This window comes from Pelodiscus sinensis, chromosome 3 (genome assembly GCF_049634645.1).
Source record: "Pelodiscus sinensis isolate JC-2024 chromosome 3, ASM4963464v1, whole genome shotgun sequence".
NCBI lineage: Eukaryota > Metazoa > Chordata > Testudines > Trionychidae > Pelodiscus > Pelodiscus sinensis.
The window spans coordinates 139,570,287-139,580,013 of record NC_134713.1 but is presented as its reverse complement, the minus strand read 5'-3'; the positions used below and the strand labels follow the sequence as shown (position 1 = coordinate 139,580,013).

The window sequence follows — 9,727 nt, the reverse complement described above, 5'->3', positions numbered from 1 at the left end:
GGGGAGAGAGCTTGGGGGAAAGGCACAGAGGGTAGGTGGGATGAGGCCAGAAAGAGGCAGGGCAAAGCAGGGGCTGGGGTTTAGAGGAAAGGGGAGAATGGGGGCAGAACACAGGTGGGAAGAGGCGGTGCAGGGTGGGGCCTGGAGCAGGCGGGAGCTGTTGTCCTGGGCCCCACAACCCACGCTGTTTTGGATCTTCCCCAAAATTACATCCGGCCAGCCAATCCTTTGGCATCTAAAATTAAGGGTTTGTGCTAAAGAAAGAATAAGGAGAGAGATGGTAAGCGGTAAAGCAGCTATATACATACAAAAACTTCAAAGTCCATATATCAGGTTCCTAGCAGTACAGGTGAAATGGCTGGCTTGAAAGCCCCTCTGGAACACATCCACAGCATGGAGGGTCATTCGGTCCTTTGTTCAGCACTTTGTTTGTAGAAAAATGACTCCAAAGGCAAGAAGTAGGAATGAGACAAAATGAAGAAAGTGCAGCTGCCTTTTATAGTCTCTTACCATGAGGTCTGTGCTTCCTTTGTTTCAAACACAAGCACCTGGCCTGGAAGCTGGAGTTCTTTGCATAGGCATGCCCCTACATACCTTGCTGAGTCATAAGGCTTTCTCTCCGTGGGTCAATTGAATAGCTGATAGTCCTTGATGGACCATCAAGCAAGCTGGGCAGTGCATTACCACACGGTCTGTGGGTGTCACTGAGAAGCACAGCACAAGTTTTGTCATACAGACATACATACATGGGTACTGTCCTCCTGCAACCCAGATCCCTGCCAGGTCTTTCAATAGCTCCCTGCTGGCTTTTGCTGCAACTCAGCCAGCTCTTGCTGGAGCTGCACCCCAGGCTCACCTCCTTATTTTCACCTCTGCAAAGACCTCAATGTTTGTACAAAAAGGCCATGTCAACATGAGCCGCCTATACACCTTGCTGCCAATACAGGGACCCCATCTTGCTCTATCAGGTATCCTTCTAGGAGGCAGCTTATCTCCATGCCTATAAAGGCACCAGTGACTTTCCTTCTGTAACAGTGGGTCCATTGCATCAATTATCTAATTAGAGCAAGAGTAGAGGTGCAAGTAATTTCACACAGACCACCAGCCATTTCTCATTGTTGACCTGCAGCCAGATTGTAGACAGTACCAAATTCACTGTGACAATGGCTTGTCTGGTGTCATGGGAAGGTTCAGAGAGCCAACATCACTGAAGGCCCATCTTCACAAACTGTAATGGAAGACCATGGATGGTGGGGGAAGCTGCTACTTGGGGAGGCAAGGTCCCCACCCTGTGGTCCCCATCCATACTCCATCTATTGAACCACAAGTGGCCATAAGTCTCCATGTAGTCCAGGGGTCTGGGTGGTTAGTTATTGACCAGAACATGTGTGGGTTCAAATCCCCTTTATGCTCCCTGAGAAGGTATTTCCACGTTGATCCCTTATTTCTCAAATGGCCTGAGTGTTAGCCTGGGAGGTGGGGGCTCCTTCGGCCTCTTCTGTGTACTGCTGCCCATGTTCAGTAAATAGGAAATGAGAATTGGGCCACCTGAGCCTTGTGACTCCTTCTGTATTCCAGCGCTTTGGGTGCCTGCCTCAGAGGCAAACAGGTGCTGGTTCAAATTCTCTTTCCGCTTGTTGAGAAATGAGAGTGAGCTGTTACTGTGAAATGTTCCACTTTAACTATATATTAACCAGGGCACAATAAGCTTCCAAAACTTTCTGTCGTAGAGGGTGTTAGGCTGCTCACCTGCGGTGTGAGTGCCCCTATCAAATCCCTGCTCTGCCAGACAGGAGAGTCTCTGGTGTGTGTAAACAGAGCCTTTGTAGCTGATCAAGAGACCATTGCAGCCCCCTCTTGCTTTTTTTAATGAAAGAGGAATTGCTGCTGGGCAGTAAAACCTCCCCCTCCTCACTGATCAGCACACAAGTCCAGGTTGTGGCAGACCTCAGGGCACTTCCCCGCTCCTTTGAGCTCCCACCTCCTGGGAGAGTCAGTGGTGAGCAATCCCTGTCCTAATAATCCCCTCCCATCCCAAGAAGTCAATGGCCTCTCTAGAAAGAGACTTAGGCAAGGACAGCCCACCACAAAGGACAATCACCTAGGGGGCAGGAAATCCCAGCTGAACAGACAGCAGGGGGATTTGAACCAGGCTCTCCTACAACCCACCTGAGTAGCCTCACCACTGGAGGATACTCATTAGAGAGTGAGGGTTATGGGTAAAGCTGCTACTTGGGGAGGCAAGGTCCAGCCTATTGCTCCACCCTGCCCTTCTCAGGTCCTTCCCCTTCTCCTTTCCCCTCCTCATTGTCTCCCTTTTCTCTGCTCACCCATTCCAGCCAAATCCCTGAACCCAAATGTAACAAATGATATTTAGAAAAAACACTCTTCTAAAATGTCTTTCTAAAGAAAATGGAGCATGTTTTCCATTGCATGCCAGATTGTGAAGACTGGACATTCAGAAGGTAACTAATCTGGGAATAAATGTCAGTCATAGGTTTTTTGCAGAAGTTTGTCAGAGATTTATTCGCAAAAAGTTTGTAGTGAGGGCAAGTCAGTTGTCCTGCTAAATACAACTTTAAATACTGTGGAATATATAATGCAGCCCTTCTCTAGTTTACATTTTCTTCATCAGTATATCTAAGCTGATTTTATATTTTAAATATACTCTTAAATCATTATAAAGTAGTCATTCCAGATTACTACGTATTTAAACTCGTTGACACAAAGACATTATTTTAATTAATCAGTCAGAGTGGTTTAGTGTGTTCATAACAAAGTTCATTGCTTTTAGAAAAGGGGAACACAATTTATTTTGTGTGATTTTCATAACAAAACATGTTTATGAAATTTCACTATTTGTTTATGTTAAAAACATGTTTTCAAAAAATGTTAGGGATAACAAAGGCTGTTATATTTTAGTAAGGTACTGATTTTGGTGGAGGGTTCTCTTCAAACTGGTTCAGATAGTCAGAAGTAAAACAGAACCTCATTTATCCAGCTTTAATTAAGAAGTGTGTTTTAGATAGATATTTTCTTTTGAAGAATTTATAAAAATAACTATGTCGGTAGAGCCGAGCACTTAAAGCTAAAGCTGAATACTCAGATTGTGCATCTAAATGTCTATTCAAAGACTTTTTTGAGATGTGAATTTATAATCTTCAGCAACAAACTAGTGAAATATTTAAAGCAAATTTAAAATTAAGGTCCTGTGGACATAGTAATGCACAGTTATTTGTGTCAGTCAATTCAGGGTTGGCACCTGCCTGTTAAATGGTTTACTTACCAATTAATGGATCTTTCACAGGCCCAGTGTTATGTTAATAGATGTGGCAAGCTAGAAGGCTTTTTACTTTTAAGTTAACAGATCCACTTCAGGGGAAGAGTCACCAGTCTGAAAGCAGCAAGAGCTGCCGTGGGAGCCTTCTGGAATAGTCAGACTAGAGCTAAGAAGAGGGGACAGGTAGAGCACTAAGACCCAGGAAAGGCATCACCTCCCCTTGCCTCTTCTACCTGCTGCCCACATAACACAGCTATAGCCCAAGTGTTATAACACAATTTGGTGCTCCCTGCGGAGAAAGGATGGAGCTGTGTTAGGGAATTGTGGAACAAACCTCTACAGCACATATGACATTAGCCTCTCCTCAACATCCAGGCAAGTTAACTCTGAGGAGTTTCCCAGATATTTCTGGTGCTGACAATACTGTATGACCGGAGTGTTCTTGGAATGCATAACTAGGGGTCTCCCAGGTAGGGAGATGAGGGGCTGGAGAAGGTGATGGAGTGTCTTAAAGGAGCTGAAGACCAAGAGGAAGAGACACTGAAGCAGTTGTGTTTGTTAGGATAGCAGGGGCATCTCAGGTGAGGTTTCTGCAGACAGGCGTTGTCTGGGTACAGTTTTGACCACTTCTGTTCAAGGTAAACAGGACTTGTGCACACTTACACAGAAAAATACCATGCCAGACACTGTACCACTGAATTCTGTATCAGCAGGAAACTGCCCTGCCAGGGCAATAATGTAGAGTATTTTTATGAACATGTGAGGATGTGCGGGTGCAGTACCCAGGCCTGGTGGGCTCCAAGTGAGTGATGCTTCCATGCCACTACTCACCGGATAAAGCAGAGCTGAGATCAACACATTATAGATCCTGGAAGACTAATCACCACAGAAAATATCACCCACAGCAGCACCCCCCAAGATCTCTGATTGGTTCAGGTGCACTATTTAAGCAGGGAAGGCGGGCCAGGAAGCTGTCTGTGCAAGCCAGCATTACGAAACAAACCAAAGTCAGAAAGATTGCACCGTCTCCATAGGCCACCGAATGGGCAAGCCAGCAGCAGGCTCCAAAGGCCATCTTGAGTGCTGCCGTGAATTCGGTGGCCACCTGCATGCAGGCCCTGTCAGCTGTCTCCAATTCAGGTATGAAATCCACCCCAAATGCAGGTCACTGAGTTCAGGCTCCCAGCATCCTCACAAATTCAGGCCTCCAAGGGTGTCCCAAGTTTGAATCCTGACTCCTGTGAGTCCCTCCTTCAGCTGGAGGGACAGAAATTCCAACCAAAGCTCTCTGAGTAGAAAATGATGTTTCCTAAGGCACTGCTGGGACTTCCCAGCTTGACCTCTAATCCCTTGAGGCAGAGGAACCAGATCTCTGACTTATCCCCTCCTCTCCTGCCCTGTGCATTCTGGCTGAGAGAGAACCTACTGATTCATTAAATGCGAGGACACTTGCACTTTCTTTATCCCTTGTGTGGAAAGAGGCCCAGAGCTCAGGCTGCTGAACTCAGCTGAAAACTGGACATCTCCCACTACCAGCAAGACAGGGAAATTTGTGTCAGATGAGGAATGACCCTGCTCTGAGCCCTCCAGCTGCTTCCTATCCCCAACAAGGCCCAAGACAGCATTCCACTCCCTTTTCCTGAGTCAATTACCACATTTATCACAAAATACATTGGTCTAGATAGGTGCCACATCGCTGACAAAGAGGCAAAAATGTTGCACAACTCAAAATAAATGAGGCGAGGTCAGCTCACAGCAGAAGGCTCTTCAGAGAATGGCTCTAACAACGCTCCCAGCAATCCAAACCCAGCCTATCCCAGCAGGCAGCACTGTGGAGCACGGGGAAGACTCTACGGTAGCTCACAACTTTCAGCAGGAGGTGCGGCCAAGAAGGGGGCAGACGCATTGACTTGCTGGGTGCTCCCAGCTTCTCTAGTCCCAGCCAGCTCAAAGTGCACTTATGCGGTACACAGGCCGTAATTCCTTATAGGATTTATGGGGCTGGCATGTGAAAACGTCAGACTAACCACCAGCACCAGATCAGGTGAGACTCTTAACGAAACCACAGGTGTGGCCCCATTGTCTGTGCCTAATGAGAGCTCCGAGGGGAAAGTTTTACTCATTGGTTCCTATTGTCCCTTCATGGACTTATTCAAACTCTTCACTTTCTGTTTATATAAAGAGTTTGGTGTGATCAGGAGGTCAGAAAAACTCCTCTTTCTCACTCCTAGTGCTCTTGGTTACCCCTTTCCACTCCCATCTCAGACCACTCAATTTCGTACAGAATTATTTAGTTATGACTAGCCGTGCTCATTCATACAGAAGGATCTGAATCATTTATAGGCCACACTCATTGGCTCTGTGGCTTAGCCTGCGTAGCCTGCAGGAAACAGCTGGTTATGAGTATCACACAGTGGCTGGCCCTTTAAGAGAATATGATTCTCAACCCCACCTTTTGACACAGATAACTCACTTCCCCAAGTGGGGAAATGGGTCAATGACCTCACTGGACCACTGGGACAGATGAGGGGGAGAGATGGAGGAGAGAAGGTGGCCAGCCCTGAGAGTGAGCTGGCTAGAGAGTAGGGAACAGCCTAAAAGGAGTTCAGGAAAGGCTGAGCAGAAGAGGCAACTGAAAAAAGCCCACGAAGGGCAGAAAGCTGCTAGGCCCTAGGAAGGATGGTGGTGGGACACCTTTGTCAAGGACAGACAAAGAGCTGAGACTGTGGGGCCAAAGAATCTATTGTTAATTAAAGACTGAATAAACAAGACCCCACAAAAGAGATTCTTATTGTAGGGGGTTCTGATTTTAGTCAGTCATTGTGAAGAACCCAAGAGGGCCGGATTTAGGGGCAGGTTACATAGGCAACCACTTGGAGTGCTGAGGGCAGAGGGGCTGCAGAGTCATGTCAGGTCACAATGGCATGGGCTGGGGTAGCTCCCATTCACAGTGAGATAGGGAAGGAGGTGGCAATGGCTGACAATGAGCATGGGAGGATCAGGGACCTCATAGAATCGGGGAGGCATTAGAAAGGGGGCTCAAAGTCAAGGTCCAGGAAAAGGAAATGGGATTTTAGCCATGAAGTCAAGCTGAGAGCGCCAGAGAAATTAATCCGGGTGGAGAGGGGGTCTACAAGTACGAGGAAAGCATCGGTGGTGGGCAACTCGGGAGCACTAGCCTGGAGGTCAAGAGCCTGCAGATATGGGTTCCAGAGGGGCAGATTTACAAGGAGAGGTGTGGGCACTGGAGAATAGGAGGAGCTGTGGGGAGGGGTGTTCAAGGAGGCTTGTTAGAAACTGTGTGTGTAGGGGGTGGGGGTGGGAGTGTTTATTCCTGGGTTTTGAAACCAGTCCAGAAGCCCAGGGCACATTTTGAAGCAGTGTGCTCTTGTTTCTTGGCCCAGGGTGGAGGGGGCTGCGCTGCTGCAGTTCAGACAGGCTGGAGCCTAGCTGGGATTTATGGACAGTATCACGCAGGAAGACGTCAGAAAGAAGCTTGGTCTCAACAGAGGAAGGTTTGAGAGAGAGCCTGATGTGACGACAGGAGGCAAGGGGATAGGCAACGAGGTTTGGAGAGCAAAGTGGAACTGCTTGGGCCCTAACATGAGATGTAAACTGGAGGAGATTTGATGAGAGTGTGTTCTTTATGGCAGTTCCCTTGCACTCACTTGGGGCCTTTATAGAAAACTGGGGCAGCAAGAGAACTCGAAGGAGCATCTGGATGTGTTGGGACCACAAATGAGGTATCTAGGGCTGATGAAGTTAATACGACATTTACCGCCAACTTTTATGGTTGCTGAATCGGGCCTTTACTTAGATGACCACTTATTATTGATGTATTTTATGTATTGCCAAGGCACCTTTCTTAACTGAGCCATTTAGAGTGCACCCATCTCTTTTTCAAGTCCTTAAAAAGCAAAAAATTTGGCGCCGTCCTTAGAGCATAGATAAAGTTCCCAATGCAGCCAAGCTTCAGTTCAGTGCTCTGTTTCAGGGCAAAACAGGTATTCATGTACTAAGGCACTCTTACTTCAGAGGGTGGAGAGAACAGATAGCTAGCTGTTCCATCAGAGAGGCAGGCAGTGGACTCCTTGGCAACCGTTTGTATCTTAACTGCAGTACAAAATGGCTGCTGCCCCAGCAGCATAGCAGGACCCAGGACTGCTAGCCCTTGTGATTTTAACAGGAGTCCTAGGTTATGGGGTGCTTATCTTCAAGAGCCAGCTCCTGGGTTCATGCAACTGGAGGAGAGACTCAGCTTTTATTGTAAACAAAAAAGGATTTTTTTTTTATCCCCAGAGGGTGCAAAGAAAAGTTTGAAAATGTGGCCTGAATGTAACTTAAGCAAAGAGGCAAAGAAAAATAACCCTTTAAAAACAGTGAGGTGGGTTTTTTTAAACCTAAGCTCAAGAGTTTTACAAACTCAGGATTTGCCATCCTGGCCCCAGTCTGCATTTAAAAGCATGACAGCACCTCTGCAGTGATAACTGGGCCTCATGTATCCTAAATTATAAGAGCAATTGGGGGGAAAAGTCAATGAAAAGTCATCTGTTACAATGACCTGTAATAACAAATGATGTTGGGAATAGAGAGGAAGGGGAGCCAAAGACCAAATGAGTCTAAACAGCTAAGTCCTACTGATACAACTCAAGGGCGGTGTTGAAATTATGCTTGGTAAAAACATAACATGTAGAACTGAACATTAATGAGCCAAAACTGGTGTGTCAGAAAGCAGGCCTAACTGGAGGACAAAATAAAGAGGGGATCCATCACTCCCTTTCTGGGTCCTTAAAGAGAGACTGTGGGGAGGGAAAGAAGAAAAAACAGATGATGGAGACCAGAATGAACATCGCCATGTCCTAGGACCCCTAGACCTATTTTATTTTGCTGAGGGATGTCCTGAGCAGCCATGGCTGGCCCTACCATGAGGCGAACTGAGGCGGCCACCTCAGGTGCCAGACTGTGAGAGGATGCCACTAGGACCCAGAGTGTAGAAAATTGTGTCTCCTGCTGGTGCATGTATAGGTAGCAGAGCAGTGCCATGAGAGGAGTAGAACAGGAAGAAGGCAAAATTGAGACCTTTCAAAGTTTTGGCCCAAGCGAGGGGACATGGGGGCATCATTTGAGCTCTCCGCCTCAGGTGCCAAAATGTTGTGGGCCGGCCCTGTGAGCAGCTTGAGGGGAAGAAGGAGACTCGGATGACATTGTTACCCTGACAGTTCCCCAAACATCAGCTGGGATGAAACAGGATCAGACTTGAGCAAAAACCACTGCTCCAGCCTATCTCAACTAACTTCTCTTTTCCCCAAAAGGATCAGTTGCTGCCATCGCTAATGCTTACTAAGGCTACATCTATACTTACCGTGCGGGAGATCAATTGATCTTCTGGCATTTGATTTAGTGAGTCTAGTTAAGACCCACTAAATTGAATGCTGAGGGCAGCTCCAGCCGGTGCTGATACTCCTGGCAGATGCGCGGAATAAGGAAGACGGCACCAAGCTCAGCTTAAGGAATGCCAACTCCAGCTATGTATTTTACTAGTGTAGACCTAGCCTAAAAGACTTTCATCCTAGGCCTAAAGGGGAAGGGAATAAGGGATATTGTTAAAATGAAAACCTTACTTAATACTTGGCATTGAAAATGCTTTCACTGTTTTTCCTTCTTTATCTTTAATAAAAGGTTAAAAGGATTTTAATGGTTTAACGTTTGCCAGGGTACTAAGCTGGCTGAGGTCTCTCTATACTAAACCTGGGCTAGCACTGTTTAATGGTGGACAGTGACTGGGTGATGTTAAATAGTGATAGAAATGTAGCCGTGTTAGTCTGGTGCAGCTGAAACAAAATACAGGACTATGTAGCACTTTAAAGACTAACAAGATGGTTTATTAGATGATGAGCTTTCGTGGGCCAGACCCACTTCCTCAGAACTGAGGAAGTGGGTCTGGCCCACGAAAGCTCATCATCTAATAAACCATCTTGTTAGTCTTTAAAGTGCTACATAGTCCTGTATTTGGGTGATGTTAAGACCTTTCATTTCCTTCCAAAGCTAAGCATGCCGTGATGTGAAGAGTCGCTGAGTTGGGAAGTCCACTTTCCCTGTTTCCCAGTCCATGATGTGCACAGCAGCAGTTGCCAGCTGTCCAGGATTGGCCTGTGGTCTCCAGTAATTAAAGATTACTCTTTAATTAAAGATTATGTCATGTGTTGAAACCTCTAGGAATATCTCCAACCAAAACTGGCAACCTTAGCACAACCCTGTTTGGCCCAGCAGTGAGTTCAGAAACCACAAGCACCAGCAACAGTCTGGCACTCCGGATACTTCTCACCTCCTTTGTTCCTTTGGGTAGCGTTGGCCCTTTTATCTACAGCACTGGTATTAATTTAATTTGGGCACTGTGAGCGTTGTCTATTAATGAACAATTTTATCGGAGCAGCAGTACCCAGAAGG

At 46.6% G+C, this 9,727-nt stretch overlaps 1 long non-coding RNA gene across 1 annotated transcript; it reads left to right on the top strand.

The window, feature by feature from the left end:
- The first annotated feature begins 6,252 nt into the window (after positions 1-6,252).
- LOC112547156 (uncharacterized) lies at positions 6,253-9,448 on the top strand. The gene is made up of 3 exons (XR_003090898.2): positions 6,253-6,465; positions 6,685-7,023; positions 9,326-9,448. It is a non-coding gene; the product is annotated as an uncharacterized LOC112547156 (long non-coding RNA).
- The last annotated feature ends 279 nt before the right edge of the window (positions 9,449-9,727 follow it).